At 37.2% G+C, this 11,093-nt stretch overlaps 1 protein-coding gene across 3 annotated transcripts in view; it reads left to right on the top strand.

The window, feature by feature from the left end:
- Positions 1–302: 302 nt before the first annotated feature.
- LOC122733765 (E3 ubiquitin-protein ligase DTX3L-like) overlaps positions 303–11,093 on the top strand; it is a 31,092-nt gene continuing 20,301 nt past the window's right edge. For 2 of the 3 annotated variants that reach the window (XM_043974461.1, XM_043974463.1), the window contains exons 1-2: positions 303–434; positions 1,385–1,433. The gene's annotated coding sequence lies outside the window, so the exon portion shown is untranslated. The remainder of the gene's footprint in view (positions 435–1,384; positions 1,434–11,093) is intronic. The other variant, XM_043974464.1, reaches the window with a different exon arrangement.

Genomic DNA, 11,093 nt, shown 5'->3' with positions numbered 1-11,093 from the left:
AAATTGTATCTAAGTTTTGCTTTGCCTGAATCCTGAAAATGTCATTTTATCTGTTTACTCTAAGAGATCTTCTCCTCTTTTTCGGATTTGTCCTATGTCCTTTCTGCTTTCCAGCTCTTGCCCAGGGCCTGACACGTAGTAGGAGTTCAGAAAATATTGATTGACTGCCTGATTGATTTGTTCTGTGGAGGCTGCACCCCTGATAGTGACACGGCCTGTGTTCTATTGGCTGAATCAACCCCCGCCTCTAAAGGTGACGTCACAGTTCTCCTCCTTTTTGCGGTTTTCACCTGGGCTGGGGTGTCCAGCATTCTGTGAAAAGCAGCTGCCAGCAGCTCAAGCGCCATCCACCTTCCGCCCCGCCCCACCCTCCGTCCCCCACCCTAGCGCCCGGGCCTGCTTGATCCCCGCTGGGAGTCTGCTGTGTGTGGGAGGTAAGTAATGACCCGCGAGGCGACCCTTGTACTCCCTCCCTCCCCTCTCCAGACCCCCTAGGGGAGGGTGGGTGTCCGCGCCCCCCGCCCCACCCCCACCCCCAGACTTCACCCATGGTTGGATCCACTGCTGGATGTGCCCAGGCCTCGGGCTGTCGGTTCTACGAGAAAGCCCTCCCCCCAACCCTTATTCTGCGGCCCCCTTTCCACCATTGCTCTACCGTACCCGCCTCCCATCCTCCCCGCCCTTCTTTGGAGCTCGGCCCAGAAGGTGGGACTGGGGGGGGGTGGGGTGGGGTGGGGTGGAGGAGCCAGTCTGCTAAATACCTTTTATTTTATGTCTTTTCATTTTATTCATTCATTCATTCATACATACATTTATTATTATTAGGGACTCCACAAACGCCAGGTGAAATAAACATTTCCATGTACATCATACAACAGAAAAACAGGATCGTCCATGCACCTGTTGATCTCTGTCATCTATAGCTTAGGGGTTTTAAAAAAAATCTAATAAATTCAGTTTGTATTTTTCAAAGCTGCCAGTGCTTCTTTCTGGCCTTCCTTCTGTTCTGTCTCTTTAGCTTTGTTTTGTTTTATTTTTAAGATGCCTTAGTGACCCTTTTTTTCCCTTTTCCTTTTTGTTTTTGTTTTTCCTTCCCTCCATCCCCATCTCTGCTTTCTATACATCCCACACTCAACCTCATAAAAAAAAAATACAGACAGGCAAACAGGAGAAAGATAGCTTTTGTAACAAATGTGCATAGTTAACCAAAACAAATCTCCACTTTGATTGTGTCTGAAAATGTGTCTTATTCTGCATCTGTATTTCCTAACCTATCAAGATTTGGGGTCCCATGCCTCACCATCAGTCTTCTAGGATCTTAATTGGTCTTTGCATTGATCAGAATTCTGAAGCCTTTCTGAAGTGAAAAATCCACCTCTTTTAGGCTCACTGAACTGGATGCAGAGCTAATAAAGCTTTATGAGGCCAGCCAGGTATGTACAACTTCCCATTTTAAATACTTAAAAATGCACAAAAGGAGGGTTTCTATATAAGACCTCTAACCAATTTAACTGGACTTGAAGGAGTAATTATTTTATTTTAAAGTTTGTTTTAAATTTATTTTGACAATCAGTTATCATCACTGCCTCCCCCTGGCATTCCCTTCCCCACAACAACAACGACAAAGACAAAACTCTCAAAATAAATATGTATACTCTAGCAAAACCAATTCCCATCTTTGCCATGTCCAAATAGGCAGGTGTCATTCTGGATTTTCAGTCCATCACCTCTCTGGCAGGATGTGGGTAGCCTATTCATTTACAATCCTCTGGACAGTATTAATAGGGGTTGTAAAAGCTTTTAAATTTTAAACTTGTTCTAATTCTGCTCACTTGAATCTGTATAGATCTTAAGAGTACTTCCCAGGTTCCTCTAAAACTGTCCATTTCTAATGGCACAATAAAATATTATCCTGCAATTAAACACATAGACCACGATTTATTTAATTATCTCACTAGAGGTGGACGCCCCCTTAGTTTCTAGATTTCGACTAATCTAAAAAGCACTCATCAATATTTTTGTATAGATGGGTCCTTTTCCTTTTTCTTTGCTCTCTATGTGGTGTAAGTCCATTGGTGATACATTTGGGCCACAATTTAGTAACCTTGGGGGCACAATTATAATTTGCTTCCCAGTATGGATGGACCAATTTGCATCTCTACTAACAGGGACTGTTTTGGCAACATTTGCCATTTTGCTCATTAATAGTCAATAAACATTTATTAAGCACCTACTAGCCATTGTGCTAAGCACTGGGGATACAAATACCAAAACGAAAGACAGTCCCTGTCTCAAGGAATTTACAATCTAATGGAGGAAGATAACACAGAGAAGAAAGCTGTTCCCAGCTCTGTGTGTGTGTGTGTGTGTGTGTGTGTGTGTGTGTGTGTGTGTGTTGGGGGGGGGGTTGTGTTATTTTTTCATCTTTACCAGCCAGTCTGAAGAGTGAGTAGAAACTCAATGTTGCTTTAATTTGCATTTCTCTAATTATTAGTAACTTGGACCATTTTCTCATATGGTTGTTAATGACTGGGATTTCTTTCTTTGAAGCCTACCTCTGAAGCCTTTGACATTTATCGATTGGTGACTGGATCTTAGTTTGATAAATTTACTCATTGAAAAGGCAAATGATATGATATCTATTATACATATTGCCATATTAGCCATGTTACAAAATTTAAAAAAAAAAGAAAAAGAACATTTTAAAATATGATTCAATCTGCACTCGGAGTTGATCAGTTCTCTTTCTGGAAGTGATCAAGAGTGACAGAACATTTTTATATGCCTATTGTTAGCTCTGATTTCTTTTCAATGCTATTTGTTCATGTCAGGGAATGATTTGTGTTTTTATCAGTGAGACTTAGTTTCCTTATCCATAGATCTGACAAGTTCCCCTAATTTATCTAAATCCTTTACCTGTTTTGATGTTATCTTGGAATACAATGTGAGTTTTTGTCCTCTGCCTAGTTTTTGCCAAGCTACTTTCCAGTTTCCCCAGCAATTTTTGTCAAATACTGAGTTTTTAGATATTTGGGTTTATCAAACACTAGATTACTATGGTCATTTACTACTGTATATTGTGTACCTAATCTATTCAGCTGATCCAACATTCCATTTCTTAGCAAGTACCAGATTTGCTCTGTAACACAGGTTTAAAATGTGGCACTGCTAGGCAGCCTTCTTTCACATTTTTTCATTGTTTTCCTTGATTTTTTTTACTTCTTTTTTTTTGCAGCTGAATTTTGTTAATATTTTTTCTATACCTATAAAATAATTCTTTGATAGTTTAATTGGTATGGCACTAGATAAGTAAATTAACTTAGGTAGAATTGTCATTTTTATTATATTGGTTTAGCCTGTCCATGAGCAATTAACATTTCTCCAATTATTTAGATTTGTCTTTAAGTGAAAAATGTTTTGTAATTGTGTTCATATAGTTCCTAGGTTTCTTTTACAGATAAACTCCCAGGTATTTTATATTGAGTTGTTACTTTAAATAGAACATTTCTTCCTATCTTTTCCTGCTGATTTTTTGGGGTGGAGTAATAAAACATAGAATAACTAGTGACTTATATTTTATATTTTGAAACCTTGCTAAAATAGTTCATTGTTTCAACTAGTTTTTGAGTTGGCTCTCTAGGGCAGGGCTTCTTAAACTTTTCCCACTCATGACCCCTTTTTGCCCAAGATATTTTTAAGCAACCCCAGGTATATGGGTATATAAAATAAGTATACAAATCCAACATTTACCACCAAATTTTTCATAACCCCCACATTCAGTTACATGACCCCATATGGGGTCACAACCCACAGTTTAAGAAGCTTTGCTCTAAAGTTCTCTAAGTATACTATCACATCTTTTATAAAGAATGATAGTTTGTTTTTCTCATTGCCTACTCCTTGTTTTATTGCTATAGCTAGCATTTTTAATACAATATGACAGTGGTGATAATGGATATCCTTGCTTCACCCCTGAATTATTGGAAAGGGTTCTACTTTTTGCCCATTAGCAAGCATGCTTGCTCTGAGTTTTAGATAAATAAATCATTCATTGTAAGGATGCACTTATTTCTATACATTCTAGTGTTTTTAATATGAATTGGTGTTGTATTTTATTAAAAGCTTTTTCTTTACCTGTTGATATACTCATATGACTTTTGTTTTTTTATTGATATGATATTTGATACTGATAATTATGCTTATACTTTTCCCATATTGAATCAGCCTTACATTCCTGGCATAAATAACATTTGCTTTAAGTGTATGATCTTTGTGATAATATATTGCTTTAATCTTCTTGCTAATATTTTGTTTATTTTTTTGCATCAGTATTCATTACGAAAATTGATCTGTAAGTTTTCTCTATTTTTTCTGTCCCTGACTTAGATAGCAAAACGATATTTGTGTCATAGAAGGAATTTTTTAGGAATCCTTTATTTTGTAAAATAGATAAATGTTTGGTAGAATTCACTTGTAAATCTATCTGGTGTTCAAGATTGTTCTTAGGGGGGCTAATTTGTTGCTTGTTCAATTTCTTTTTCTAAGATACGGCTAGCTATTCAGGGATTCTATTTTCTCTTCTGTTAATCTGGGCAATTTGCATTTTTGTAAATTTTCAACCATTTTACTTAGATTGTCAGTTTTATTGGCATGTAATCAGGTAAAATAGCTCCTTACATTTACTTTAATTTCATTTTCATTAGTGATGCATTTGCCTTTTTCATTTTTTATACTGATAATTTGATTTTCTTTTTTTATTTTTAATCAAATTAATGAATTATTTACTTATTTTATAGGGCTTTTAGGTTCTAGTTTTATTTATTAGTTAAATGGTTTTTTACTTTCAAGTTTATTAATCTCTCCTCTGATTTTTAGGGTTTTTATTTTGGTGTTTAATTTGATACATATATACATACATATGTGTGTGTGTTTGTGTTTTTGTGTGTAAAATTCTTGCATGCCTGGTTGCTCTATTTACTTTGTTGAAACTTTTGTGTATATTACTTTCTTGGCTCTCCTTCCTTGACTGCATCAGTTCATATAGATCTTTCCATAGTTCTTTGTATTCATGTTCATCCTTTCTTATATCTCAGTTGTATTTCATTATATCCATTACAAGCATCACAATTTGTTTAGTAATTCCCCAATTGATGGGGTTCTCTTTTGTTTCTATTTTCTTTCTAACTCCACAAATGGTACTATAAATATTTTTATGGACTTTTCTTCTTGTCAGTGACCTCCTTGGGGAATAAACCCAGTAATGGACTTTCTGGGTCAAAGGATATGGACATTTTAGTCACTTTCTTTGCATAATTCAAGATTCCTTTGCAAAAGTTTGTACCAATTCACAACTCCACCAGAAATTCATGTGTGCCTAACTTCCCACAACCCCTCCAACACTGATTTTGCCAATTTTCAAGGTGGTAAGTGGAGACTCAGGGTTGCTTTGATTTATATTTCTCCTAGTAGTGATTTAGAGCATTTCTTTCATGTAGTTGTAAATACTTTGCAGTTCTTTTGAAAATTTTTGTCTATATTATTTACTAATCTAATGGTGAATCTCTTTTTTCTTATGTATCTGTTAATTATTTATATATCTTGGATACTAACACCTTATAAGAGCAATTTGATACCAAAGTTTTTGTTTTTGTTTTTGTTTTCCCCTCATTGGACCACTTTGTTTATCCAAGGTACATTCATTTTGTCCGTGCAGAAGTTTCCCCATTTTATTCTAAGGTATTTATTTTACCTTTTGCAATTGCCTGTATCCCTTGTTTGGTTAAGAATACATCTTCTACCCATAACTGTGAGAGGTATATGATCTGATTCCCTTTTCATATTTTTATTGTATAATCTTTAACAGTAAGGTCATGTATCCCTTTAAAATGAATTCTGGAATATGGTACAAAATCAGCCTAATTTCTACAAGACTGCTTTCCAGTTTCCTAGTAGTTGTTTTTAATCAAATTGGGAGTTCTATCCTAAGAGTAACATATGTTTTCCACCTTATTGAACATCGGGTTATTAAATTCCATTGCCATTGATTTTTCCCTTGTCTAATCTTTTCCATCACTCTACTTCTGTCTACCTATAACCAATCTGAGATAGTTCTGTTGACTGCTGCTTTTTTTGGTTGTTTTTTTGTTTTTGTTTTTTGTGGGTCCATGGGTGTTAAGTGACTTGCCCAGGGTCACACAGTTAGTAAGTGTCAAGTGTCTGAGGTCAGATTTGAACTCAGATACTCCTGAATCTAGGGCCGGTGCTTTATCCACTGTGCAACCTAGCTGCCCCACTGCTGCTTTATAATATAGTTTGAAGTCTTGAGGTGTTCATTCTTCAGTCCTTTCTCATTTGATCATTTCACTTGATATTTTAGATCTGTGGTTTTCCAAATAAATTTTGTTATAATTTTATAAAATTTTACAACATATCCCTCAGAAAATTTGACTGGCATGAGATTAAAAGGCTGACTTAACTTTGGTAATCTTGTCATTTTTATTCTACTGGCAAAACCCAGGTACAAGTAAGGAGATTTCAATTGTCTTTTTGTTTCCTGAAGGGAAACTTTGTAATTGAATCTCTGTAAGTGTTTTATGTGCATTTATTGATTGATCCACAGATATTTTAAGCTTTTTCTATTTTTTGGAATGAAATTTTCATTTCTATTATTGCCTTTTATATTTTATTATTTAATAGAAATGCAGTTGATTTTTGAGGGTTTGTCTTAGTGTGAAATGAACCTATATGGAGCCAATCCTTGAAATGATAGTTTACTGAAAAGAGGAAAATAAGAGTATGCCGAGTGCATGTAGACAGCCAGGATAGCCTAAGAGAGAAACCCATAGGAGCAGTCTTCTTTATACAGACAACAGAGTAGGACCTTCTCTAGGTATCTAAAAATAACTTGTGCAGTACAAATATTTCTCAAAACTTATGTCAATACAACTATTTTTCAGAATTTTCATCCAGGTATATTTTCATTGCATGTTTATCATGACCTAAGTGGCTTGATAACGTTGGCATAACATTACCAGAACAATTTCTTTCAGTCTAGTTCCATTATGGGCACCTGGTCTTGGAAGGAGGTAAGAAAATATATAGGACTACTCCTTAAAAAACTTTGCTATGTTACAATTTAACCTCTCTATGTTAGAATTTTACCTTCATTTTCCCTTATAATCCTACTTTTGATGCTCTTTAATAGTATCGCACACTTAGCACATTCAGATCTTTTCAAGAACCATACTGACTTATGATTGTACAATTCTCAGGTCTTTATATAACTAATATGTGCAGAGCAGCGCTGAAACTAACAAAACTAATAATAAATATTATGATAAGATGAATCAGAAACTTTAACAATCTTTGCTTTTGGGAAATATCTCTCAAAGTAAACCTCTCACTAACTCCCCAGTGTATTTCAGATGTTGGATAATATTAAGGTTCTAGGCAAACACTTGTGTGCAACATTCAGTTAATGTCTAATTGATGCACAGATTTCTAATTCTATTGTATTGGGTTTAACTTTTTCCTTCATAATAGCTAATATAATACTAGCTAACATTTATATAGCATTTACTATATTCAAAGTACTAGGGATGGAGGGAAGGAGAGAAGCAAGAAGAGGGAGAAAAAGAGAGAGAGGAAGGAGGAAGGGAGAAGGAAAGGATGAGAAAAAGAGAGGGAAAAGACAGAAAAAGATTGAGGGAAATGCAGAAGAATAGAGAGGAAGGGGTGTGGACAGAAAGACAGGACAAAAGCATGAAAGAGAAAGATGGAGCTGAAGAGAGAAAGATAGACTTAAGGATAGAGAGAGAGGGAGAGAAAGACAGAGCTGAGAGAGACAGAAAAATGGAGAATGAGGCAGAGAGAGAGAGGAGAAAGGCAGAAAAAACACAGGTAGAGAAGGATGGGAGAGTAAGGTAGAGAGAGGAGGGAAGGAGGAGATGGAAAGAGAAAAGGATGGAGGGTGAGGGAAAGAGAGAGAATGGGGGAAAAGAGCAATAACAGGATAGGGAGAGGAAACAGTGAGAACACAATGGAGATGGAAGGAGAAAGGCAGACAGGACAGAGAAGTATGGAAAGGGAAGACAGGAAGGGAGGGTGGGAGAGAATTAAAGATGGGGGGGGAGATAGGGAAAAGTGACAGAGGAGTAGGGAAAAGAGAGGGAGGGAGGGAAGGACTGGAAAAGAGATTGAAGGGGACATGGGGGTTATTCAGAGAGACAAAAGAGAAAAACATGCAGAATGAGAGATCTAGAGAAGGATGGGAGGGGAGAGAATGACAAAGACAGAAAGATGCAGAAGGTATGAGAGACAAGGAGGTAGAGAGGGAGAGACAAAAAGGATAAAGGGGGGAAATGAAGGGAAGATAGAGAAGATGAGAAAGAGGGAGAAAAGATAGAGAAAAAGAAAAAGAGGGATATAGAGAGAATGATACAGGGAGGAAGAAAAGGGCAGAGGGGCAGTCGAGGGAGAGAAAAAGGAAAGGAAAAGAAGAATGGTGAGAAAGAGGTAGAAAAAATTAAAAATAGAACAAAGATGGATAAGGAAAGGAAAGAAAGAGAGAGAAGGAGACAGAGAGCAAGACAAAAAAAATAGAATGAGATGGGAAAGCTCAAGAGGTAAGGAGGAGAGAGGGATAAAAGAATAGGGAGATAAATTCAAAGAGAAAGATGGAGAGCTAGGAATAAAAAAGGAAGAGACAGACACAGGGAGACAGCCAGCCAAAAAAGCACGGAGAGAGGGACAGGGCAAATTAAAGGAAGAAATAGTGGATGGATTGAAAGACAGAGAAGAATGGAGATGGGTAGACATAGACCAGAGAGAGAAAGACAGAAAGGATGGATCGGGAGGGATATGGTGGAAGAAACAAGGGGAGATGAGGTGAAAAGGAAAGAGACAAAAGAGATGGATAGGGAGAGAGCTGGAGACAAAGAAAGAGAGAAGGATATAAGGGAAGAGAGTGACAGACATGGACAGAAATACAAAAAGAATGAGAGAGGGAGCTAGGGAAGGAGAGAGGGAAGGAAAAAGGAATGGAGAGGGGGAGAAAGAGAAAAAGCAAGAGAGACTCAGAGAGTGAAGGATGGAGAGAGAGACAGATATATAAGGTTATAGGGTGGGAGGGAAAGAGAAAGGCAAAAAGAAAGTCGGAGTGGGAGAGAATGGGAAAGAGAGAGACAGAAGAGAAGGAAGTAGTGGGATGAAGAGAAACAAAGCAAGGACTAGGACGGACAGGACAGCAAGAGAAAGAGAGTTTCCAGGTTTTAGCCCAGATACTGCCCCCTATTAGGTTATAAAACTAGGTCCCTGGACAAAATATTGAACCCATTAGCAGCCACACCTATGCTGGCTGAGTATGACACTGTGAACCCAATTGCAGAAAGCAAGGCTAAGTGTGGGGATTCTGTATCTTCCCAAGAGCTTTTGTGTTGTACCAAAAGCATTGACATAACCCACAGGGTATTCTTTAGCCATTCAGTGACACACAGTTCTGGTGGTAAAACCTGGCATCTAGTTTTTTGACATCTCAGTAAGAAAGGAATTCCTTCTAGGGACTCCTGAATCCTGATTAGATTCATAAACTGAGCACCAGACCTGTAGCAAGGCTGCTCAGCTAAGCTGTGTGCTCCTTCAGAAGGGTTTCCTGAAATGATTAAAACCTTAGGCAGGGCATTCTTTTTTTTAAAATAAAGTATTTTATTTTTTTCCAGTTACATGTAAAGATAGTTCTCAACTTTTGTTTATACAAGCTTTCCAATTTCAGATTTTTCTCCCTCTCTCCCCTCCCTCCCCCCTCCCCTCCACAGCACGTAATCTGATATAGGTGTGTTTATATATATATATAATATATATGTATATATATATAAACATTAAATATATTTCTGCATTAGTCATAAGAGAAAAATCAGAGCAATGAAGAAAAACCTCAAAATAGAAAAACAACAGCACCAAAAACAAAAGGAATAGTATGGTTCAATCAGCATCTATACTCCACAGTTCTTTTTTTTTTTTTTTTTGATTTGGAGATCCTCTTCTATCATGAGTCCCCTGGAACTCTTCTGTACTATTGCATTGGTGAGGAGAATATAGTCCATCACAGTAGATCAACACACAATGTTGATGATACTGTGTACAATGTTCTGGTTCTGCTCATCTCACTCATCATCAGCCCACACAAGACCCTCCAGGTTTCTCTGAACTCTTCCTGCTCATCCTTTCTTACAGCACAATAGAATTCCATTACATTCATATACCACAACTTGTCCAGTCATTCCCCAATTGATGGGCATCCCCTCAACTTCCAATTCCTTGCCACCACGTAAAGAGCAGCTATAAATATTTTTGTACATGTGGGTCCCTCTCCCCTTTCCATGATCTCTTTGGGAAAAAGACCCAAAAGTGGTATTGCTGGGTCAAAGGGTATGCACAGCTTTATCACCCTTTGGGCATAATTCCAAATTGCTCTCCAGAATGGTTGGATCAGTTCACAGTTCCACCAACAATGCATTAGTGTTCCAATTTTTCCACAGCTTCTCCAACATTTATTATTTTCCTTTTTTGTCACATTAGCCAATCTGACGGGTGTCAGGTGGTACCTCAGAGTTGTTTTAATTTGCATCTCTCTAATCATTAGTGATTTAGAGCATTTTTTCATATGGGAATAGATAGCTTTGATTTCTTCATCAGAAAACTTAGGCAGGGCATTCTTGAACATCATCTCCACAAATATCTCCTTTAGATGGCAAATTGGGCCAGTGAAACAATCTTTTTAACTTCTCCAACCAGAAGAAGGACTTTACCCTATAAACAGGTACTGGAAAGGTCTCACATTCATTATCTTTGTGTGTGTGTGTGTGAGAGAGAGAGAGAGAGAGAGAGAGAGAGAGAGAGAGAGAGAGAGAGAGAGAGTGTGTTTTGTGTGTGTCTCACAGATTTTTCATGGTCATATTTAAGAATTTTATATACATATATACACATGTGTTTTCATTTATATATATATAATACATATACATACATATATGTGTGTATGTATGGGAGAGAGAGAGAGAGAGAATGAGAATGAATAAGCAAAAATGTGCCAAAGGAAA

This window comes from Dromiciops gliroides, chromosome X (genome assembly GCF_019393635.1).
Source record: "Dromiciops gliroides isolate mDroGli1 chromosome X, mDroGli1.pri, whole genome shotgun sequence".
In the NCBI taxonomy this organism is placed as follows: domain Eukaryota; kingdom Metazoa; phylum Chordata; class Mammalia; order Microbiotheria; family Microbiotheriidae; genus Dromiciops; species Dromiciops gliroides.
This window is presented reverse-complemented; position numbering and strand designations above follow the sequence as displayed.